Source organism: Phalacrocorax aristotelis, chromosome 3, assembly GCF_949628215.1.
Source record: "Phalacrocorax aristotelis chromosome 3, bGulAri2.1, whole genome shotgun sequence".
Classification (NCBI taxonomy): domain Eukaryota; kingdom Metazoa; phylum Chordata; class Aves; order Suliformes; family Phalacrocoracidae; genus Phalacrocorax; species Phalacrocorax aristotelis.
This window is the reverse complement of record NC_134278.1, coordinates 119,946,984-119,973,515: the sequence shown is the minus strand read 5'-3', so window position 1 is coordinate 119,973,515 and position 26,532 is coordinate 119,946,984. Positions and strand designations below refer to the sequence as shown.

The following is a 26,532-nucleotide window of genomic DNA, read 5'->3' as shown; positions in this document are numbered from 1 at the left end:
ATTAACATGTTGCATTTAGTGAACCACTCAGAAAGGTTGGTTCTGTCAATTACAGAAGATGCAACATTCATTAACTGCATAATACATAGAAAACTTCTCATTTCCAATTAAAAAACATTGGCTAGGGCTTCATGAGTTTTTCAACAAATGTTAGGAATAAAAAAAAGTGCATATTAAGGTAATCTGTTAAGAGTACTTATTATGTTTTTCCAGGTGTTTAGTGTGATTGGAGTACTACACATTTGCATAACTTTTGGATTTTCTAGACATTAAGAGAGAAACAAACATAGAGAGAAGCCTGTGATTTATCAAGTGTTTTTTCAGGAAGGAAGACTAATTTTCCTTTCAAGCCATCTGTACAGTTCACCACGTAAATAAGTCTCTGTTCAAGACAACAGAATCATATTTTACCTGTGGGTTTAACACACAGAGCACATTCCCACCTCAATTCTGTTCCACCTCCAGAGGACTCATTAAGAACTATCAATTAACACAACATCTACACTAGCAGGCAGAATAATGAAAGAACGTTCACAGCTAATTTTTTTTTTTCCTCTCCTTTAATTTTTATTTAATTTCAGGGGGGAGTGGACAACATGTTAGTATACAGTTTATGGATGTTTCTACCACAAGGCTTCTAGTAAAGACAAATTGTGATCACCTTCGTATGGCACCTTACTAAATCTCCTGAGTCTTTATTTATTTATACAGAATCCATCACTGCAAAGTCTAGGAGCACAAACAGATTTAATATGCTCCCTGCATGTACCCAGGCTGCTGTCATTGACGTTGCCCAGGAAAGCAACTGTGGATTCTTTTTCTCTTTCATCCCTTCAAACCTGAGCACAGCAGGGAAACTGTGAACTGAGTTTTCCTTCCTGAGACCAAACCATGCTATTTACTGAGCATCAATCACAGACCAACTGATAGATGCTTGAGCTGTGGAGAACACACCTAAGCTTCAAACCTTTGTTTAACACCTGGATACACAGTGAGGGAAAGACAACAAACTCCCAAAAAGCTGCTTGGAAAAGAAAATGTTAGCTAAAGACAGCTTACTGTTTATAAACTGCAAATATATCCTTTTTTTTCCCACAATATAAGCATCTGCTTTCTCCTGTAATTTCCTTGGCGTGGGTGCCCTCTACCAAAGCGCTCGTAATTGATGCATTCATTTTAATGGCTTGCAGCTCAGAGCAGTGCAGTTTCAACACTGCCAACACAGCATCACTGTGACACAAACAGAGCAGCCCAGGAGATCACAAAGCCATGGAAGAAAAAAAGACAAAAAATTACTTTCCATGGAATTTTTCTGCCCAGGGTATGAATTAGTATATTGATAAAGCAGTGGGGTCACAGAGTCCTCTCCATCATATTTGTGTTACAGGGAAATTCAGTATATGCCATTCCACGTACAACAAATTGTCTTCTGTGGGCATTTATTTTCCACAGATAAACACTAAAAACCTCATCGCTTTCAATAACCAGGCAAGAAATTGCCTAATAATTAGGTAGTGCAATTTATAGTTTAATAGCCTGTGGGATCTAGGGCTTCCACCTTCTTTGAGACTGTCACACCTGTGCCCTTTTAGCATTACATTGTAGCTTGGTGTTCTCATTAGAGTCCAGAGATTAATATTAATGAGACAGATTCTCACTCAAGGCATGTTAACTTACATGACTTTAAATTTTTTAGTGCAACATATAAGGAGGATTTACCTTTATTACTACTATTTTTAAGAGCTTTCAGTTTCTTTCTCATACCAAATTATATCAGAAATAATTCAACCTCCATTAAAGCCAGGAAAAGAGTAATCGGTGCCATACAACAACAGAATTGATATTAAAAGGAGATTTCAGAGTCTGTAATCCTTTTCTCTTTCAGGACAGACGAGTTGGTTTTGACTCTGCTAGGCAAGCCTTGAATAAGTAAATCATTTGTAAATACAGGGTTTGAGGAAGCATGCTACTTAAGATTATCAGAATTGCTAACTCAGGCAGACTTGTAAGAGGATTGCTATTACACAGTAAAAATTATTTTTCCTGTTATCTACAGAAAGGAGATAGAATCTAGCTTTGCAGAATGGGTTTTCTGACTAGCTCACAAGGAAGGAATTACGACGTAATTCAAGATTTAAAATTTCAGTCACCTTTCAGGGATTCTCCAGAAACTCAATATAAACAGCAAAATTTGCTCTGCTGAGAAGAAAAATCCACTGCAGGGTACCAGTGTACTAATGAGATAGATACTGCTATGTACAGTAATACTCTGATTGCAGAATCCAAACACTCAGATCAAACACATAGGGACATTTGAATACCACCTCTGTAGCAAAATTAAGGGGTTCTTTTTCTTGGGGGTTGAGGTGGGCTTTTTGTCACAGGGTACGCGAAAGAAGGCTTATACAATCTCAGAGCCTGTCAGACCTCCTCCAAGTAACTCCCAAATTTTCTGGCCAATTTCAGCTTAATTTGACAACAGAACAGTGGTCTGGAAAACATCACAGTTCAGCAAGTTACAGGAAAATTAGAAGCTGGGTGAAACAAGAGAAATATAAAAAACTGTCCCTCTGAGGGAATTACCATATCAGCACTCTGGATGGACATAGGGGCATGCTGCCTCTTACTTAGGTGTCCTGGAAGAGACACAATATGCAACAGATGAAATACAGAACAGTTTAGGACCTAATTCTCAAAATTCTCAAAAAAAACTTTTAAACTTTTAGGGTGGTTTTTTTTTGCAGCTGAAAGCTGAGTTTCCAGAAAACAGAACAAAATTCATGGGTCAGCTTAATTCTCAGCTGTGCACTGACACTTCTGAGATATAGCAGCTCACTGTCCTACTGAAAGTTGTTCTCAGCTGAATTCTTCTCAAAGCCAACACATCACAGGGTGCTGCCAGGCTAAAAGAGTTGGCATTTCCCAGCTCCTATACATGCACCACAATTTAGAAAAAAAAGAACTCAGAAAATTGCCTAAGCTGGCTCTGAAAACATTTAACTTTATCTGGTTCACCAAATTAGCTCCTTAACATAATTAAGGCTCCTAGATTTGAGGAAGATGTCAGCCAACTATAATTTGCATTTTTATTTGTTGTTTTTTAATGGCCCCAGTAAAATTTTTTCCTCCTGCATAGGCTTCTATACCTTGCAAAAAGTAGAATGTGTCAAATATATTTAAAAGCCTACAGTAATTCTGCAAATAGCTTCATTATTGGCCAAAGGTGACAGGATACAGCAGCTGACATGGTACCTGCTCTGAATTCAGGTTTTTGCAATACCACCATAGCTATACTGGATTGTTTTGCATTGTCCCCCAGTGGAACCACAGTGAAAAATTAGCTGTTCCACATTACAAATTACCTTGTTTGCAGCTACAGCAGGTAATGGCATTTCAAGGTGCACTTACAGCATAGGAGGGAGAAGAAAAAAAAAACCAGGTGCATAGGTTGTATGCCTCACAAACTTGCTCTTTCTCTAGATTCCATGACAGCATTTGTCAATAATTCAGATTTGCTCTCTTACTTTGCAAAATAACAAAATTACTTAAGATCTAACGAGCAGTTTAATTTTAAAATTTTGTTTCCTACATATTTTACCACACACATCAGAGAAGCTCACGGAGAGCAGAGCAGCTAGAGCAGGGTTCCCTTGGGACACAGGCTGGTGCTGCCTGCAAGAAGGGGTTTTGAAGAAGAGTCCTCCAAAAGGCTACCCACAGCCACACAAGAATCTGTGCCTTCCCAGGACAGACGCAGGTCTGAGGGTGCAGGCACTGTGCTCCCATCTGTGGTCTGCCTCTGTCCCATGGAGCAGCAGCCTGACAGCAACCTGTAGCTATCACTGAGAGCTAAGTAGGTTTAATCCCCTAACCCTTCCCTCGTAACCAACCATTACTTGTTGCATATCACTTTATGACTGCTGTTAATTGCATTATTCCGTCTGCTTTGCTTCAGACCATTTGCGCGTCCCTACCCACACACTCACCACACTCCTCCATCTTGCAAGGCAAATCAACGAAAAATCCTCCCAAAACCCAGCCGGCGTGTTTTTATCCCAAGTTTATTGTGCTGAACATTCACATTCCAGCTGTACTCCTATGTTACCTCCACCCCGTTTCTTCAGAAATATTCTTAAATAGGATTTATACCTATGCTAGTAAGTACTTATCCCTGGTTATGTAGAGAAGTGAAAAATTAACATTAATCCTCATAGCATTATCTATGCTTTTGTTTATTAATATGACTTCAGGCAGTTTAACATTCAGTCCTCACCTACCTCACAATACACAGCAGCCTGGACGTATTTTGTGTCCGAGACACTACAAAAATCAAGCACTGTAAAACGCATTTGCAAATTTTTTCCCTACTAGAAAAAAAATGCTACCAGCCATTTCTATTTCATTTTGATTCTCTCACAGAAAAAAGCATTTGGCCACTTGAATATATAACAATTCCTTATTCTTCGCTCTCATTTACAATTTGATTGCGATGGCTCTAAGGAAATTTGGGAGATTAAATAAAAGTACAAAGCTTGTATGCAAGTAGAAGCTAAGGCTTTAGTCTTCCCACTACAAAGAAACAAGCATTTGCATATTCAGGGAGATTAACCCTAAATTCACTTTTTGTTTTGTCTAACCAACTCCCAGGTAGAAAGTGCTTCATACAAAACAAAACAAGAACAAACAAAAAAATCGATATGATTTTGGTACTCCAGCAAGTAAACTGTGAGGTGCATCCTTCTCTCAGGGTTGTTACACTCAAACTCCCGTACCATCCTCTCATTAAAGACAAGGGGCTATCCTTTTCTCTTGCACACTTGCCACCTACCACGGCATGCGGTTGCTAAATTTGTCCAAATTCACTAGGCACGGCCACTGCTGAGGGCTTTGCTCCCTCTCCCCACCCCCGAAGGCACAGCCACATGGCTGAAGGAGCACAGCACCAAGGCAGCTCAGCACAGGAGTAGCACAGTGAGAACACAACCAGGAAGGCACAGTACAGTTGTTTGGGATGGGATCAGAGAGGGAGGGAAAGGAATGGTTGTGACAAGGACAGTCAGCGCTATGGAACAAGCTTTGACAGGACATGAATGATGCAAAAAGAGGAGAGAAGGAGAACTGTACAAGCAGAAAAAAAATTAATAAGATCCAAAAGATAGAATTAGGGGATCAAAAAATTAGCAGAAGCCTGAAAAAATGAGAATGAGAAGGGAAAGAATACAGAGCCTTCAATATTTTAATGTTGCATTTACATGTGAAAAGCGAAATGGGAGAGCACAAAAGATAAGAGACATGAAGATGCAGAGAGACAGGAGCAAAGGAGGAGAGACAAGCACTGCAGCAGGCAGTGAGAAAAAAACCCAGCTGCTAATGGTCACAGGTAGCAAGGTTTAGAAATTTCCTCATTTAAAGAAATCAAAACCTCTTTGCTTTGCTTGTGACAGTAGTTTGGCACCAACATGGTTTAAAACTACCAACTCACAAAATATGCTGCAGTACCACACAGGAAGTTTTCTGCATTTGAGTTTGATTCTTAAAGACATGCATTTTAAGAGAAGCAGGCTTGGATGAGTCTCACAAGTGTTTGTGGCATGCCTAGTAGCATTAAAAACACACAAAGAGGCAGATTCACCAGCTTCCTTCCTGGAGCCAGTGGAATAACCTTTCTTCTGTCCCAGGTTTCTATAACCCTGAAGCAGCTCCCCGGTCCTGCAGAGCTCCAGATGGCACCAGGAAGCTGAGAAATACAAGTTGCTGTGAGCACAATCCTAGCACCTCCACAACCAACAAGTCAATTGGAAAAACCAGAGGAACCACCCAGGAGCTGACTTCTATGAGCAGAACTGGCTGGGATGGCAATGTGGCAAACACGCTGCAGCAGCAGCAAGCAGCAGCAGCAAGCAGCAGCAGCAGCTGTTTGTCCTCCAGCACCTTGGGCACCACACACTTACGAGAAGCAGAAAGTTGCCATTATTAAATAAGAAGAAAATATATGTATTTCAGCCTAAAACCTTGATACTCGGAATATTCATGTTGAGAGTTGTAAAAAAGTAGTTCTTTGTAACTACCTTGGACTAAGTCTTTTCTATAATACCTTTTAAAATATTTTTTCAAATTTTTTTCTTCTCCTTCACTCTGTCTTTTCTCACGGAAAGCAGTATTTGGTTAATACAGGAAATATAAATCAATCTTTTCATTCCAAGATTCCGGCAGTTGGGTAGGAATGAAGGCACTCAATGTTTGAAACAGGAAAAAGGAGTCTGTAAGACTGGCCAAGTATAAATCGGGGACGGGGAACCCAGGGTGGGCTGCAGTTTTGCTCAGGCATCTCTCACACCACGCTAGCGTGCAAAGACTGAACTTCCTTAATGTTGGTAGGCAGATGCATCCTTCCTTTGACTCTGCTGTGGATGGGGCCAGGAGGTTAGTACTTCACTAGGACAGTGCAGCACTAAGCACTATTTCTGCCATTCTGAGACAAATACTTTTGGATTACCTCCTAGTCATTAAATGGACCACAGAGCAGCATGCTTTAAAGTTTCTGGCTTAGGGTTACCATGTGCATTTCAATAATAAACTATGCTACATGTAAAAGCAAAACTTATAAATCAGATCTTAGCGGTAATAACAAATTTAAGGAGCTATAATTATTAAAAGCCCAGGGAATTACAACTGCTGGAAATTCAGGCTTATGGTTACAATTATTACATTTTAAATATATATATACATGCTATTTAAGAAACACAGACCTAATTCTGACTGGAAGTGAGACTATAAGGAGACAAATAGACTAATAATAATGATTAAAAGTATAGCATTGTTAAAAAACAGTCATTGTAATCTAACTTACATTCAACAAACACTTAAATTTACTTTATCACAGTCATTTTTTAATTGCATAAAATCCACTGGAATTTAAATTGACGGTTTTCAGATGCTTTATATCTATCTAGTTTTACTAATTTAATACTTTCTGTAACTGACTCCAAAATTCCTGATTTCCAATTGTAATTCTCACAGAACAACTGCACCAGTATCATTTTTTGTTCTTGGTTTTTACCCTCAGCTTCAATGACATTCTAAAGTAATTTTTTTCTAGGGGATTTTAAAGACTGCTTTTCTTTAAATAAACCATCCACATAAATAAAGCACCTTCTCTTAAATTTACCAATGAAGAAATGCTAGGAGCTTCTTACAGGCAAGGAAGTACTCAGGTTCCTTTTTTAATCCATCTGTATCTGGAAGTCTAAATCATATTAAAAATTAAATGTAGCTATATTAGTTAGCCCTGATGCTTGTCTGAAACCATCAATTAACATTACTCTTGTTCAGCTACTCTACAGAGGATCAATCCTTAAACTTTTTTTCAATTTAATTTTGCTAAAGAGTAGAGTACAGGCTCACAACAGAACTACACAGGATAGTATCTTTTTGTCATAAATAAAGTAAGGGCTAGAAATACAACCCGCAGCTCACAAATGCTGATAAACGTCTTTTGGCATCATTGAAAATGTTAAGCTTTCTCCACTTCTGACTTGTATTGCCCACCCATAATTAAGAATTATGTTAATAGAGCTTTATTAAAACATACAGGAGCTCACAAGTGCACAGCAGCTGGTGCAGTGTAACACTAACTAAATGTAAACTGCAGTCCTGTAATAAAAAAAAGAAAATAAAAGGGTTGCTGAAACATTTGAAACAGCAGCCTCACTTAGAATTATAGATTACAGAACAGATTGCTCAGCGAAGCTGCGCAGTGTCACTGTCCTTAGAGGGACAACTGGGTAAAGCCCTGAGCATCCTGGTCTGACCTCAGAGCAGACCCTGCTTTCAGCATTGAGTTGGGTATAAGTTATCTTATGACGCTATTTTATCTTTTCTAATTTATCTAGGATAACAGTTCAACTGAATCTGATGTTTGTCTTCCACTGTGAATGGTCCCAAAAAAACCCCACCGAACAAAACCAACAAAAAAAAAGTCCCTGAGGAAAACCCAAAACCCTACCAGCAACACAACACCACAAAAACTTTCAAAGCTTTAGAAGACTTTTCAGCTTTTCTGTATAATATTAGTTGTTAATGAATAAAGGAGATTTTCTGTTATACAACCAGAATATTCCTTTAAGCCAACTCTTCAACTACAGAGCCAAAAGACTTCTATATAAAGACTTGTATTTATTTCTGAACAACAGTGCCTGAACCTGAATAATTGCACGGCAGCCCAGAAGGAAAAAACCTTTCCCAAAACAAATCAATAAGAGTAAGTAACAAATAAAAATAAAACCATCTACACAGAATGGTTGGAGTGTACTGCTATGGATACACTTTCTTTTCCAAGCAAAGAGGGTCCTCATCAATCAACTTAAGATGACACTCCCCTATCATGGTGTTCATGACCACGTCACTCACTACACAGTGAAAGACAAAGCTTTTCAGATGTTATAGGAATATTGTACTCAGACCTTGCCATTTTAGTAGAAACCATAGCATACTGAAGTAGCAATCAAATTTCAGTAATCACAAATGCTGTCAAGCAGGAGTCAATGACAAAAACCTCAGTGTCATCCTTATGTATTAGCAATGCCACTTTGTCACCAGCCTTGAACAAATAGTCAGTGACAGAGATCTTGTTACAGCATAGCAAAGAATAAATAGGACTCTAACAATGTACCAGTACAAGGGATTAGTGAGCATACTGTGCCAGAAGGCATGAAAAGTCTCTTTTTGAATGTCTCTCTCACATATTGTTCTGGTGCTTGTTCTAAAGACAACAGGAGTCTCATGAGAACAGCTCACGACCTCCAAACCCTGTAGTCCGAGCCCAAATTTCCAGGTGTGTGATATAAGATCTTGAGACTGTGGTAACAAGTGCACACACAGTTGGACATCAAAGGGAAAGAAGCAAATGAAATACCTTTTCTAACTTAACTGCTCATATTTTATGCAGAGACATGACACCATCGATCAGTCGATCAATAGATTTTTGCTACTGTTGCAGAGTGGGAACCCCACTGAGCTGCAGAACTTCTACTGTCTCCATAGCACCTTCTGAAGCTAAACCTGACCCCCATGTCTCCTCTGCTTATTTTCTATTCTGAACATGCATCCAGAAGCAGAGGAATTATCATGCACAAGAGCTCTTGAATGCAATGAGCACAGCAAAACAGAAGCCCGTGCCCCACCAGGGGAAGCAGCTGCTTTCAAAACCTGGATGGAGCCTTTGCTTCTCTCTAAATCACAGCTTTTCCCAACTTCTACCTCCTGTTAGCAGGTGCAATTTCCCACCTTGAAGGTGGCCATGAGTCCCCAGCCACAGCCCTCCAGCCAGCCAGCCCCATGGTGCTTGGAAGAACTCTGTAGCAACCATGATTCCTAAAGCCATTCTCAGGGGGACCTCCTACCCCCGCAAGCCACATAGTCTGGTGACATTAATAATAAATAAACAAAAAGAGACAGTGATGCCACAAATCACGCCTCATTCTGAGTGTTCCTTTCATACCTGAAAGCAAATCCATCCCTTCATTTCAAAGCCAAATTGTAGTCCAACCTGAAGCTAAACCCAAACCCACGTTCAATTCATTTTCCGCTCTGAACATGTAGCAGAAGCCAGAAAGAGTACCACACAGGAGAAAACACACATGTACTTTAAAACCCAATGTACACTTAGAAACTGTTTTAAGGAGATTTATTAAAAAGTATTACAAGCACTGCAGACGTACCAAAGCAATGCTCACCACTGCAGGCAGAACAGACCACATGGTTTTAGAAGCATGCTGCTTATCACCAAACCTGCACACTTTCTAGTCAGCTAATGTGGTTTCTTGTAACATCTGTTCTCTTTTAAGTCTAATCAATTACCAGCATAGGGGGAGACGATGTGTCCGGGAAGTGTTTACCTTTTAGTTGTCAATCACATTTGGTAACTCTCCTAGAAACTGCTCTGTTATATAGCAGGCTGCATCTTGCACAGGTGGTTGGTATTCAGCCTGAACTTCAGACCCCATATAGTACAGTAACAACTAGCTCTACAGCAGCTAGCTTTGCACAAACACTACACTGTAGCTATGGGAAATCTATCACCACCCAGGGAATCTGAAAGTAAGCAATATTGATCCTTAGCCAACCCAGTGGTCAACTCTTGAATGAGCAACATCCATCAGGAAGGTTTTATTGACAACAAGGCAGACAGTCACCACAACCACCATAGAATTTGACCTAAAGATCTTGTAGCAACACGATTTTCTGTGGTTTGCCAGATACTAGAGCTCAGCAGAGTATTTTATGGCATTGTTAGAGACTCATAACTTTTTATAACCCTGACACTGAATATTCAGGCTATTGTTACAATGAAACAGAGAACAAATTATGAACTACATAATGTATAGGTAACTATCATTTATTAGTCACTGTAGATTTTAATAGTGCAACTTGGTTAGGTGTAAAAAGCATTGTTTATCACTATGCTCTATTATAAACCAATTCCTTTTCCAACCAAACACTCCTTGTGACTGCAGCTCATACAAGCTGTCATTTGTCAATACAAAGACTTTGATGGCAATAGCATTTTATAGACTCTTTTACCGTTCTCCCCTGCTCCCAGCCGTAATTTTAGGTCATGTGGCATAAGATGTTTATCATTATGAACCAGAACAGAGAGAGACTCAGGTTAAAAATAATTTAGGGGAAGAGGAATTTTGAACCAGAACACTTTCTTGAACAATTTATAGTACAGTTGCTGTAAGCAGCATGACGAAGTCTGCCCCAGTCCAGAAGGTACGGACAGTCAGGGACAAAGGAGCAGAAAGCTTCATGATGGCACAAGCACCACAGCACCCAGGGAGATGAGTGACCTGTGGCCAAGGTGTTCCTCACAGTAACAGATGCTTCTCAGGAAACAGACAGCAAGTCACTTCTGCTTACTGAAATGACAGACACACACGAAACAGCAAGTACATCAAAGCAACAAATCCTAGCTTTAATATCAGACAATTGACAAATTAAATGAATAGCAAAAAATATGAAACCACATTTTCAAACCAGTTTCAGAGGGCATCTATGAAATGAAGACCTCCAAATTCAACTTCTACACTACGCAAAATTGTAGAAATAACAAAAGAGAACAGAATTAATATCAACAGAGATGATGATGTCTGGTCATGGTGTCATGGTCTTGGTGTCATGGTTTTAGCTGGGACAGAGTTAATTTTCTTCACTCTAGCTGGTATAGTTCTGTGCTTTGAAATTAGCATGGAAAAAAAAACCTGTTGAGATAACACACAGATGTTTAGGCTGTTGCTGGGTAGTGCTTGTACTAGTCAAGGACATGTCTAGCTTCCCATGCTCTGCTGGGTGCACAAGAAGCCGGGAGGGGAGGGGGCACAGCTAAGAGAGCGGATTCAAACTGACCAAAGGGATATTCCATATCATGTAACGTCATGCCCAGTATGTTAACTGGGAGGGGCTGGCCAGGGGAGGTGGGAGCAATCGCGGCTCGGGGACTGGCAGCGTTGGTCGGCGAGTGGTGAGCGGTTGTATCGTTTGTGTTTCCGTGGTTTTTTTTCCTGTTTTCCCTTTCCCTTTTTATTATATTAACATTATTGTCATTATTATCATAATAATTTATCATTATCATTTTATTGTAATCATTAAACTGTGCTTATCTCAACCCACAAGTTCTTTTGCTCGTCCGATTCTCTTCCCCATCCCAGAGGGATGGGGGGAGTGAGCGAGAGGCTGCGTGGTGTTCAGTTGCCAGCTGAGGCTGAACCACGACACTTTGGAAGAAATAACCCCTCAAAAATCTACCAGACTTCTTCAAAGAAATCATCTAACTTACGGAGTAGATAACTGTGATTTAGCTGGCAGCCTACCTGAATTTCCAAGAAAGGTTTTTTCAAAATTCTTGACCAAAATCTCTCCCTCAAAGAACCTGACACTTCATCAAGTAGGAGGAAAAACCTTCTCACAAATTAAAACGTGGTTAAAGGATACAAAATTACTGCAGAAATATTCAGTTTTCATAATGGAGAGAGGGCCTTTGGAGTTTCACATGCATCTGTGCCAAAACCTACACTGTACAAAAGGAGGTGAGCTGGCCAAGTCTGCTGGCAATATAAAATTATTTAGGATAATCAAGTCCTAAACTGACCATGAAGACCTGCAGAATTTCTGTAATGAGCAACTGGAAAATACACTAGCAGATGAAATTCAACTTTGGTAAACACAGAGTAACGCAGTTATAAAAAATAACCGTGACAAGGCACACACCATAGTGGGCTTTAGAGTCCAAACCCTGACATCAATTAGAACAGATATTTTTGTATCTTTGTTTAAAGTTTTCTGAAAATGTCAGTTGAAAGCCAAGCAGCAGTGAAAACAGCAAATTAAATGGTAGGTGCAATTAGGAATGGAACAGAGAAACAAAACAGAAAAATGTCAACATGACAACGAATAACTTCATAAAGCACCCAGTTCTTTAGCACAGCATGTGGCTGTGGTCACCCTATTTCAAAGGGAATGTAAGAAAACAGGAAACGTTACAGAGAAAAGCAACACTGCAGATGGAGGTTCTAGAGTGACATCTACACGAAGAGAGGCTCAACAGACTCACCTTCGAAAAAGACAGCTCAGTGTGATACAATGCAAAATTACTCATGGAAGGGAGATGATTAACAAATACTCATTTTCCCACATATGAGAAATAGGAGGTGGAGTAGGACAGCTCATGCAAAATGTTTACAACAATTTAAGCTCCATATGAATTATAATCATATTACAGACTGAACTTCTGTAGGATGCTGTAGAAAACAAAGATAGAAACAAAACGCAATTAAAATAAGTGGGGGGAAAAAAGTAAATTTAGTCCTCAAACAAACCCACATTCAACCCTGCTTGGAAAGAAAACTACACCATACAGCATCCTGGAAAGGTATCTTGGAAGGAAGATAATTTTGTGTTTGTCTTCAAATATTTCTTTCTGGTCACTCCCAGACAAGCGAGTGGGCTAGGTAGATTTTGGCTTGACCTAGCACAGCTGTTCTTATGCTCTGATTGCCCCATCCTCGCACCAGTGAATCCCACCCCTCTGACACCCTCCTTCAGCGCACAGAAAGAGAAAGCTTATCAGCTTACTTATCCTGACCTCTACTCCTTCATCTTGCCAGTGGCTTCCAAAAGGGCACGGGGAAATACCTGTGTAAATCACAGGGGTGAACCCTAAGGAAGAAAAGTAAATCCCCTCGCTATCCTCTGATGTCTTTCATATATCACTAAGCTGCTGTTCTCAGTTTCTTTTGTAATACAACTGCTATCACTACTGGCATTAACTACCACCTTCGCTGACACTTGTAGACAGGCCCCACAATTCACGGCCACAAACAGTAATCTTCATGAACAAGTTCAGAAAATTGTGCTCATCTCTCTCCATACATTAAGAGCCACAACAACGAGACGTGTGTTTCGCCAACTTAAGATGTCAAAAGATTGATTCTCCCGATGAAAGCAGCACTCCTTTCATCTTGTTTTCATGATTCAGTGTGGTGTAAATTTCAAACAGTCAAATAATTGGATACCAGCTCCACTTTGAAAAAAGGTAAAATAGCCATAAAATGACAGGACATTTGTGAATTATGCCAGCCCTGCCATTATCAATGGCATACATAGATAGCATTTCCATTGCAGAACTGGTACACAACCACAAAGTAAAAAAAAAAAAAAATAAAAAAATAAAAATAAAAGAAAGGCTACAGAATACAAACAAAGAGAAACTCCACTCATATTTGCCTACAGTACCTAGAGCTTGTAAAAATGTGTGAGGAAAGCAGGTACTTCACAATAACATCTACCAAAGTACAAGCAATGTGCAAAGTGACAGAAGGAGGTGAGAGTGGAAAAGCTCTTTTTGATATCTTATGGCATGCTCTCTTTCTAACCAAGTTTTCCTCTGTTCCACCCTGGACAATGCTGCCATTCTCCTGATTACTCAAATCTGTAATCCGAGTACAACCTCCTGTGAAGACATCCTTCAGATTACATATCCAAATTGTCACTTAAAACTTTCAAATGTTATGTCAGCATAAGTCACACATAAAGAACACAAAAGAAAAATTTTTAAGTCATTTCATAGTTTTATAATAACCATATAAGATTTACGTAACAACTTATAAAAACTATACAGGGCATGATGGTATCAAAGGAAGCCATGCATTTGAATCCTCCTCTAGAAGGCTGTCATTCCATACTCCAGTGTGATTCACTGTAATCGTTAGGATGGCAGAGGAGAACAGAACCATAACAAGGGCATCAGGGAAAGCAGTAGGACAAGCACAATTTTTAAGATAAAGTTCCCTTAACATCATCAGTAGAAACTCCAGTAGAAACTACATCTGTCAATGGAATTGGAGCTGGAGAACTTCTATCCTTGAAAAAGGGTCTTAGGCGATTTACCAATGAAGCTTAAATCAGCCACATTTTGATAACTACCCTGAAATAGCTAGCAGAGAGTCAACAATATCACATTAAAATAAGGGAAATTCATAACCAATGTAATTTCAAAATACTAGATCAATTTGACAGAGCCAGTATCAATTAGGTTTTTAATATTGAATATCATTGTGATCTTTGGAGCAAATTGATAATATTTTCATCTTCTGTGTATCATAGCATTAATCTTTTAATTTATAACTAATTCTAAAATGCATGGACTCTAATATAATAAAAATTTTAAACCACATTCTGTCAGTAATCCATCATTTGATCTTGATGTGGCCAATAAAGCTACTTACAGAAGTAGAGTTTCAGTTTTCTCCCGTCAAAGCTACATAATCTTCAAAGAAAGACATTCACTAAATTGAGGAAGATCATCAATTTGCAAGTTTAAATAAATGTGTATCAAACAATCTAGGAAGCAATGAAAATTAGATAAAAATCAGGAAAAATTAGTAATGCTGATGAGAAAGGATAGGTTAAAAAAAAAAGAGTTGGCAATGAGTTGACCGTAGGAAATATAAATAAATGATCCCTTTTCCTCTTCACAAGTTATATACCAGTTTTTTTTTTTTTCCTATGGAAAGAGCAGCAGAGATTAAATCTATAAAAGAAGCTACTTAATAATACAAACAGCAGGAATGTTTTTCACAGCTGTCACTTAAAAGGAAACTTATTGGATGTGGATACCTGCCCAATCTAGAAAGTTAACAGGCAACGCACACGTATAGCATAGAGTTGTGCTGTGAAACACTGCAAATGTACCTGTGCATTCGTGCTTATCTGCTTTGTTCTTGGATGCAGGCAGATCTATGATTTGCAGACAATGCTTTCTGAGCACACCAAATAGTAGGACAAGGAGGTGAAACAGGCAAACTATAAAATTTTTTATACTTTTATATAGTTAATATATGATTTTTATGTTATATATAATCATATGTATATAATGATAATTATAATTATAAAATTATGTCAATACAATATTGATATAATACATAATATCACATTAAAATGTAATAGTAACCCAGAAAATTTGGAGAAACATCTCACTTTCAAACAATTGTGCTGAGAGATCTTTTTCTTATTCTTTCTTAACTACCAGAAATATCAACAGGAAAGCAAGATCTTAACTGCTGCTTCACAGTTTTTCTGTCCCTGCAGCTTATTCATCACCTAAATTCATGACTGTAGTTTGGGATATCACCGTTAATTGCTTCAGAGACTGTGAAACGTCAAAAACTAGGTGGTTTTGAATTGATGTAGGAAATTAAGTATGGGAAACAGAGCAATTCCTCAAGTCCAAACTCATTAACTGACATTGTTTAAAGCAATTCTCTCCTGTTTTCTGAGCTTTAAAAAATTATTATGCAATACAGTAATTACATATGGGGAATTATAATCTTTAGGCTAAAATTTTGAATTTTAGTTACCTACTTCATGCTTTGGAAACAATAAGGAGGAAGCTAGCAGCATTATTCTCTTTCAGGTTTTTTAGCCCTCCCACACCTTTCACCACAAAAACAAGCCAACAGATTTGGTGTACAGTGAATTCTTTCATTTTTTAGATTTTTGCCTTGGCAAAGGTAATACTCTACCAACGTGAAAGAAACATTGGCTGTAGGGAGAGGCACGGCAGTACCTTTTCAGTTCAGATGACAGACACTTTAGATCTCTCATCACTGGTGTACTTATCAATGATCTAGAACAGGAAAGAAACTGGAAATGGATAAAGTAAAAATTGCAGTAATAGTTGCCGATGAGAAAGTTATTACAGTGTGCAGGACCAGAGGATAGTGAGGCACTTCAGAGAACACTAAATGAACCAGTAAAGCAAAGAGCAAAACACACTCCATGTTGAAGAATGCAAAATAAGGGAGAAAAACGCCCAAATTATCAACTTTAGAAAGCTGGCAATGGCAGAGGAAAAAAAAAAAGTAAATATCACTGCTTATCAGCAATTGTGGTAAAAAACTCAAAATTATGTGTAAGGAATACTATGGCAAAGCACATGAATTAAAATCTAAAGGGTATTAGTGAATTAGTGGGTGAAAGAGGAGAGTGAAGAAAGTCATGTACAAAACACAAATCACGACTATTACCTTTGGAAGGAAAACCTAAAAGCACATGACATTGCAAATGGTCTAGAAACTAGTCATGAGCTTTTCATTAGGTAAGAACAAAGGAATTCTCAATTTAAGAGAATACTCAAAAAAGAATAAATTCAAAATGGATGAAACAAGTATCCTCCCCAAATTACGTTATTAAAACTCACTTCCACCAAAAAGTAAGTAAAAAGAAGAATTTAACAAATTTCAAGGGAGGAATGGGTATTCAGGCATTTGTCAGTAATATTCATAGGATTTCAAATTAATTTATATAAGGGATGTTAATCTTCCTTAAATCACTTGCTTGAGAAAGTAAGTCCAAAAATCTGTCTATTAAAGCCTCACCTATTCTTCTAACAGTGTAGCTAGAGTTGATTATTCTTGGAATTTGGTGATGGCTGTAGATGGCCACCAGATCTAAATTAATTGGCTCTTGCTATGATTCAGACACCCCTTTCCATGCTCACTGCAGGAACTTAAACAGCTCAAAGAGAGAAAGGGAAGGAAAAGATGCCAAAACTCCAACTTCTTATCTTCAGCAGAAGCATCAGAAAATGTTTCTTCAAACTGCCTTCAGAAATTTCTAAAGTGTCAGGTATTTTATGCTTTATGCTTTCAAAACACAAAAACTTTTAAAAATGTTTATTAGAGATGGCATTACAAAGGTAAGTGATCACAGGTGAAGTTGGAAGGGCATCAGTTCTCACTGGAGAAACCAGTCTGCACACCCTCACTATACAGTTTCGGAACAGGAGCTCATTAACAATGTCTTACCTTGAAGTGCCAGAGAGTACGTTTATGGACAGCTACCGTGGAGCTGTTATCAACACGTACTTTGTTCATGTGTCTAAATCCTTACACTCTCACAGCTTGAAACGGCTCAATGAGGTTTGTTGTTGGTTGTTTTTCTTTTCCTTCCTTTTCAAATGAAACTCAATTTGGTATTTCAACTTCAAAAACATTATGAGAAAATTAAGATAGCTTCATTACTTGACATACCTCTCTACTGAATTAAACTGCAACAGAAGAGTCGAATCCAAGGCTACTGTATATCATCAGCATCCAAATGCACCACTTTGAAATTAGTTTTAAAATTATTTGTTTAGCTGAAGAAAAATAATTTCGTCGAAACAAAAGCAGTACAATGTAGTTCACACTGATTTAGCTAATGTCAACCATAAAAAATAATCTAGATGTGTTCAGGTAAGATTTTTCACAAGTTTAACTAAATCAATTTTTAGCCAAATTGAACAATGTCTGTGCTGTTCTTTTTCTTATAAAATAACTAGATGGGGAGAAGTTGGCACCTTCAGATTTGTCAGAATGATAGCGACCATCTTAATGTAATAGTTCATTCCTGCTCTGAAAGAATTCAAAAGGAAAAAAAAACTCAAAAATTTTCTAGTGCTTACACCTGGAAAACCTGTGAACAGACATAAAGCAAAGAGGCATAAAGCAGAGAGAGATAAGAATGAACTAAAAAGCCTTCGGTTTATTGGATCAATAATGCTTTACTGAGTTCTCTTATTAACCAGCATACAGGTCATTCTTTCTAGCAATCCCTTTGAATTTGTCTCTGATCTGCAAAAGCTGCTGCATAGAGAATACTAGATTATGTTTATATTCATTATTAGTTTGTATGTCTTCTCTCCTTACATATTTGTTTGTATAGCTGGGTAAACTATGGACCAAATCAGTGAATTTCTCTTATGAATTTAATCCAATACTGGAAATAACTCATTTACGTAATCAACATAGTGACACTGCTCTAAGACAGATTTGTCTTTGCTTTGTTTAGTTTGGTAGGTAATATGGGGAAATGCTGAAAACTACAAGGTCACCTAAATTACTGCTAGTAATAAAGCAGTGTCCTATTGATTTTCTTCTGAAGACCTCCTCTAACACAATTTAGAATACTCCTCCATTACACAGAAATTTGTCTTTTTTGATAAAGCCTGTACCTTTTTCACCATCATGCATCTTTTACATATACAGAAAAACTGAGAACACTTTGTTCTTGCCTTAGAAATAAAATTATAAAAATAATTGTTTAAAAACACTAATGGCCAAATGAGACGCTAAAGCCAAGCAGAACACATCACATGTACAGCATCATATTAATGAAGAAGCCTTTCTTCTTACCAGTTTACAAAACAAACAAAAAAAAACCTCCTTAGAGGACAAAAAAAAAAATCAAAGCACAGATTCCTATAAAGGCTTTTTCTTTTAATAAGGAATTTACCCCAAAGTTTGTAGAGTCTGTAAGCATTTATTTTGTAGCTGCTACACAAGATAGTTTTGGATACTATCACTTCTGTCTCACTTCAAACTGCACTTCTGAAGGATATGGGTTGGCATGTAGGAAGTCTGGATAGAAATGTTTTACTTATTTTTAAAAAGGCTGAATTTAAATCATTAGTTTAGCCCTCATCTCAAAGCATAGAAGAAAAACAAGCCTAATCATTTGCCTTTCATATATTTTACTAGGATTGCTTAATGAGCATCAGAGGTCAAAATAAAGAACTATACTACAGATGATACAGATATGTCTGATTATGCACATCCAGGACCAAAACATATAGCTGCTTAAACCGTTAGGTCCAAAAGTGTTTTAAATATAGTGTCAAAAATGCATGCTAAAGGTCTTCAGCCATGAGACAATCTTCCTGAGTAACTATTTTTGCCCACCTTTGGCTTAACCTTAATGAAAGTATGAGCTTCTCCAAGTAAGATCACAGCTGAAAATCCCCAGGACCTCACTTAATTCCTGGCTCCTCCAGCCACCGTACCTGCTCTGAAATAAAGAGAGAATTGCTCACTGAATATTATGTCAAGCACCAATACAGTTAACTTCTGAATGCTGAAGGTCAATATGTATTGCTTTGTTTTAGAGAAGTTGAATCCAAAAGTAAGGATGCTTTCCTTAACAAAACCTGTCAGTCACAGAGCAGAACAACAGCTGAAATTCCTACCTGAAACCCACTGTTTGTCCGCACCCATCTTTATTGCTTCTAGATGCCCTCCTACCCAGTGTGTCTCCTTATTCTCTTTCTGTTGTCCTTCTGTTGAAGTCTGATGGGAGGGCCTATGGACATAACTGAATGCTAATATCCAGCACCACTGCCCTCCTGACACACAGGGGGCTGTTTTTCAGGTGTATTATCCTATTGCCAAATGGTCCTTCAGACTGGAATAACGAGCAACACAATGGCAAACACCTTCAGCATTCTGGTCTGCTAGTTTTCCTTTAGCCCATTTCATTTCATAATTTCACCAGCATATAGCTCCCTTGTATTTCCAAGGGAAACTCACGTTGCATAACTTCAGCATAAAAACAATACAAGCATTCTCTCCGTACCAAGAATCCTCTTATCCACCTCAGATCATTGCTTACTTGCTTTCTAGCTCCCTATTAAGATGAATTCCCTGGCTTTTGACCCAAATATAACTGATGAAGGTTGAGAAATTAAGTTTTAATAGCCACAGAAGTCACACATTGTTACTGCTGCCTTGTAGGTCCTCTGATTTACACAAGCACAGACCAGCTAATGCCGCAGTCATTGGAAGATACTGAATTGGTCACTTGAAATAAGCCATCTTTCAGTTGCAAAGGTGTAAGGGTGTGTACTGGTTGTTGGGGATGCGGGGCTTTTGTGGTTTTAATGTGTATAGTATTATCTTCTGTTTTCTTGTGCAACACTTCCTTTACCCAGCAGTATAAGTCTGGGGGCACTAGCACTATCCTAGGTACTTTCATATAGAAATGGTTCCTTTTCAAGGTTTCTACTGAAACACCAAATTCCTGAGAATATTTTGACCTTCAGAGTCCTTTGCAAATTGTTTCTCAGACCACCTACCTTATTAGAGCTAATTTCAAAACAAAGAGAAAAAGAAGTTCCCACATACCACCTCCCATCCTGTGGGGCATTTTATGCACTGGGGGCTTATATACGTTTTAAAGCAACATTTCCACTTACATACGTAGTGGTTTCCTGCTCTTTGTTATTATATGTTATTAGCCTCAAAGTATGCAATTATCAAGTGATTGCATCAGCAAACCTGCTGATTATAGCAAATTACTTCCATATCATTGAGAGTTTTGCCAATTTTGCAATGTATTTTCCTCTTGAACCATTTCCCACATCTTGCAGACACCACACTATACGCCTGACACATGTTCTGCAAAGCAAAAACCTCTGCAAGAGAGCACTGCTTGGGGCACTTTAGGTTACGTACCACTTGATGAGACATTGAAGGTAATAGCAGGTGTTGGAACAGGAATTCCAGAGTCTTAACAGTTTTGGCGCTCCTTCCCACTTCCCCTCTGCAGAAAATACAGCAGTCCTCTTCTAACCCCCTAGCACACAACACTGGCAGATTCTGGTCTGTTTTTGCTCTATGAGTAGAAGCACGAGAGACATTTGTTCTGAAGTCTTGTTGCTGGAACTATTGAAATCAAAGCCATACTAGTTCAAGACACTCGCAATGCTCTCTGCTAGGTAAGGAGCTGAAATATAAATACTCCTTATGAGATAAACATTACCCATTCAAAGGGAGACTAGCAGTCCAAAAAAGAAAGGTTTTGCCCTTTGCAGAAGGTAAAATGGAGAGCTACAAACAGTTTTGAGCAAGCAACCCTGTTGCCAAGACTTGAGCAAAGATGAAGACACCGCATGTGAGGACAGACCTTGATAGGCTGGCTCCTGGTACACTTAATACGGTGCAAAAGCGTAACAGAGAAAGGAACTGATGAAATACTGGGGGAGAAGAGACGACAGCTCTACTTTTTTATTCAAGGGTGCTACCGACTAGAAAGAATAATGATTTAGGACCTGTGTCCAAGACCTGTAGATCCATCCCAGGGGAACTATGTCGGCAAGAAAAGTATTCTTTTGTTATCTGTCTGGAGAAAGAAGAACCACGGGTGCCAATGCAGACACGTAAACACATAGAAGGACATGAAGGAGGCAAAGAGCTTTGAATTGTGGCAGCTCAAAAGGGACAAGTGAGAGAGGCAGCAGCTCCCAGCTGCTTTTTGTACTAAGATTTAGCAACACACCTATTCTCTAACTTCAGAAAGAAAAACAGGACTCTAACACTTCTAACATTGCATTAGCAATCCTTCAACCAGCAATTTTCATAAGCTTGCCTAAGCTAACTTTAAAATGGAAAGTCAGTCAAAAGGTGCAGAACTGACAATGTAGTTTTTAAAAAGCAATGCAGTTTGTCTCAGAATGCTCAAAATTAATTTATTTCATTTTGTATCAAACAAAACTTCACGCAAGATCATTTTAAGGAATATTATATTCTAATGGGGAAATGTTTCCCTTCATAGTATTTAAAAGGTAGCAGTGAATAAAGCTCTATTCTAATTCATTACCTCTTCCCAGAGAAAAATGGCCAAGTCCCTAAGTCCTGCTATATCTTTTAGAAATGTACACATGGACAGAGGTATCTACCATTTGTACCTAAAGTCCTGAAGTTTGGGGAATCTTGCACTAGCTTTAGATACCAGACAAGGTCAAAATCATCATGACAGATCTCGGAGAAACACTGACAAATAGAAACAGAAGTTAGGTCCTCACCCTGAATTTCTGTGTAATTTAATTAGATATATTTCAGTAATGCATATGGTCATATCCAGTTACATAACCTGCAGTGTGATACAGTGGAAACAGAAGTACAAAGAAAAGCAGGATGAGGATACAGCTTCAAAGAAAATGAGATTTTTAATAAGAAAAAAAAAATCAAGGCAAATTCAAAGCCGTTATATTTGCTGCTGCTACACACACAGTGGTAAAACTTTCCAACAACATGACGTCATCCCAATCTTTCAATCTTTAGATATATGACGTTATTTCAGTCTTGACTGGGCAACAAGTTTGAATCAAAAAACAATTTTTGAATGTTCTCAATATTATGTTTCCTCCTATACTTTCATTAAAACATAGCTCATTGTAACTCTGGCTTCAGTTAGATCATTACGTTGCATCAACGATATTATTAAAACTAATATTGGACCTAATTTGATCTATTGGGACTAGTAATCAGAACAGAACAAAAAAGCAGAGAGAAAAAAAAAAGGTGATTGCTCCTTTTCTAAATACTTCTGTAAATATAAACATTTTAATATTCTTATTGTTAATATTAGTCAACAGTATCAACCAATAAGTTAAGTTTAGTAACCCTGCTGAGCCTAAATGTCTCACGACTCAATCTCCACTCAAGGTTTTTAAAATTCACAGGGGGAAGAGCCACCTATGTAATTCTTGTGAAAGAGTGATCAGATGCAAACTAAGCATCTCTACAGGTGTCACTATTGAACTAACAAGAAAGTTAAACATTTCTAAAAGACACAGGCTGTCACTTACTTTTCCCTGGAATGCAAGAATCTAAAAATGGATGCACTTAGGTGGCTGTTCTGTACATGCAGCATACATCAAAGTGGGAAGGAGTGCAGACAGAAGACAAAGCTAGATACCTGCAGAAAAAGCAACTGCATGAGAAACGAAGTGAACAGGGACTCTCCTTATCTTTTCAGACACCTATTTATTGTTTTTCCCTATTTCCCTGCTTTCTGATCTTGCATGTCAGGAATGTTTACCTTACTGTGGCTACTCGTGATCTCAGGCAAACACCAGAAATTCAAAAGCACACCAGTGGTCCTAATGAAGTCAATGCAGATTTCTTTATGGGGGGGAAGGAAGGTGGGAGGGGTATGAATCTTCAGTCGGTGGTAGCCTCTGTACATACACCAGTACCTCTACCTTTGAAGAACTTGACCTGAAGACTTTCATGTACGTACATCAGGTTCAAATTGTCCACTTTAGATGTCAGTCATCAGAGGAATTGGTCTTTTTCCTATCCTATTGTTTCTATGCTTTTTGTAATGAATATGCATTTTTTGTGAAGTGTCATATACACCGTTCACATACTGTTCAAGGGCAAAAAATGCTGAAAATATTGTGGGAAATCACCAAAACTCCAGAAGAGTTTATTTGTTCATTTATTTTTAAGAAAAGGACTCAAGCCCAAAGTCCACTAGGAGTAGCAGAGATGGTTTTAGTGGTTGTCTACCAAGGTATACATACAGTTTATTTGTAGTCCAATTATACAAGCTTCACATTTGTTCTAGCTCAAGTGTACAGTCCTTCAGTTTCATTTCCATTGGTACTAAACTGACCTCTGCTGGCATGATTTGTAGTTGTTGAAAACATCTGGATTTTTAAGAAGGTTTATAAGGATGGAAACCATTTTTTTAATGGCACCCAAAAGTGTGCTAATCCACCTCCTTGTACAAATCTTTGTAACCCAAGGAACTCACAAAATTACTTTCTGACATAACCCAGAAAAGAGCAATCAGAGTATAGGGAGGAAAAATGAAGGCAGACATATAAGATTACACGGCTATTCAGCAAGTCTGTGCATAAGAAAGAACACTTTCTCCCCAACCTTAAAACCAGATGAACTCTTCATAACAAAACCGTGTCACTAAAAAAAAAATTAAAATGATTAATACAGTGACACATTTTTGAAGTGGCATTATTTGAGGGTTAAGATACTCGCCTTTTGGGGTGATGAGTATAAAGTTAACAGCAAGTGTTGAAACTGATGGTTTTCCTTGGAGTTTTTTTCCTGCTAGGTAAGTTTTTCCCAGAGAATGCTCACATCATGAGCAATAAAATTCCTCCACATGGATCCCATCACAAAATGTTATCAGAAATGTTAATTCGAAGGCAAAGATGATTTTGTGGGCCTGGCCCAACCTTCAGCTTCTCATGCAAATAAAACCATTCATCAGGAGAACTGTCATGTGGAAGTTGAGAAAGGGCTGCCATATTTTCCTGCAGGTCTTGAAAGTGCTTCCTAATAGGTCTGATTGCACTTCTCCCCATTTCTTTTTCAGACAAATTTCCTTTGTTGCTATTCTATCTGCTAAATGGCAGCCTCTGGGATGCACAGAAAAGGCAAACCGAGCTAATACAAGGTCTCTTCTCATGCACACATGTACACGTCTAATAGGCTCGTCTATGCATCTTTTTTGAAAAAAAATGAAAACACATTGTGCCTAATTTTTTCTATAAATCCATAATGAACACTGTCACTGTGATGAAACAAACCTGAAGATATGTGTGTGCTTCATACATGTTTTGACACTGAAAACTGGTAGACAAAGAAAGTGAATCCACAAACAGCAGAAATGACAAAGCCTGGTCTCCTTGGCTTTTATTCCCAACGTCTCCCCCTGCTTCAATTACATTGTGGCTGTTACTACAGTGGTGGACATTTCCTTAGTGAAAACACTACGGGGTCTCTTTCCTTCTCCCCTATATGTGTATTTTCACAAAACTTGTAGGACTAGCTTTGAAATCTCTGCCCCTCTGTTAAATGTGGTGGTGATAAGTTGGCAGTTCTAAAAGTTATTGGGGAAAGAAGAAATGACTGTCAGACAGACAATACTCAGCATGATCAACTGTCACGTATTTCCTTCGGAAACCAAGCAAAAACTAGATGCTAATTGAAAATAGAGACCATGAAAAAAGCGAAAAGGAAGTTACAGAATAAGAGAGCTAGGAAGTAATGTTGGGTTTGGTTGTTTGGGTTTTTTTCCTTAGGACAGGATAATTAAAGAGAGTGGCATAACAGCACAAAGTAACTGAAAACAGTGAAATAACAGCATTGGGAAAAAAGGGTTAAGAACCACCCCACTTTTCAGAGTACCAGTTTTTAATGCATCCTGTCAAGAACAACTCATTTAGTCATTTTACTTATACAATATTTTAGTCCTTTCAAACAATTGCAACTATAGCATGCAAAGCTATACATGCTTGGAAAGCAAACACTGAGAACAGCAAGATTGGGAATGAAGTTTGATTTAATGGACAATACAGACCAACATTCTCCAAAGACACTTTGGGGAAACTAGAAAAAGAAGCAGCATCTTTGTGAAGTAGGCTTTTACTTTGTTCTGATTTATCCCACCAGGCTCAGGGTAGATTACTACAGACATATGTGCGCACATCTCCCGAGTAAGCTATAGGCAATCTGTTGTACACACGTTTGAGTGCCACATGCACATGTGTGCAAATTATAACTATAAAAAGCTTCAAGAATATATCTGAGAGATTCGGAGAGCTGGGATTGATGCAGTGCCATTTGTGGACATGCACATATTTCAGATAATGCAAAGCAGGTACAAAGTCCTGATAACCAACAGTTGCTCAGGCATTTATAACACTCCCAGATACAGTCTACAAGATATGACCACAACCCTGCAAATGAGTTTTTAAAAAATTCTTTAGCCATGCCTTGTATTTGTTGCCATTGTTATCTTTAGGTTATCACGTCTGTTTGGACATTCTGAAATATTAACTGATGTTATTTAGCATTTAAGAATATTAAGGTTGACAACAGAGAATTAATACACACTCACACATGGAAATGTTATGATAAAATTACCAAATTGATCTAAAATCTTACCTTAAATGAGGATTTTTTTATTTTTTAAGATGGATACAAACACTATCAAGACTGTGTATTAGTGCATACAGAGGAAGAAAAAGCTATGCTTTTTAGGCAGAAGAGAAAGATCTTAAAAAGTGAGAAAAAAAATTACTTCAGGTATGGAATTGAGGTGCTCCCTATGCCCGTGGGACATATTCCCCTCCAACAGCTGGTACCAGTTATGTACATCCATTCCCTCCCTTCCTACAGATTTGAAAGCAAAACAAAGCTTCAAATGTAACTATTCAAAGGAAAGAAAAACAAACAAAACCCACAAAACTGTTTCCCGGCTAAACAACTACTCCCATCCAGCATTTTGCAAGCTGCCCCAGCATACACACCTAAACATAGTTATTTAAATTATTTCTTGGCTTCTCCAATTGATAACAATTTTTTGCTGGTTCTTGAAGATGGAAAGTCACTTCTGCAGATCAAAAAT

General features: G+C 38.2%; 1 protein-coding gene across 5 annotated transcripts in view; it reads right to left on the bottom strand.

Annotated features, from left to right (window-relative positions):
• Positions 1-26,532, bottom strand: part of SMYD3 (SET and MYND domain containing 3) — a 425,447-nt gene that overhangs the window by 288,948 nt on the left and 109,967 nt on the right. The gene's annotated exons all lie outside the window — the stretch shown is intronic.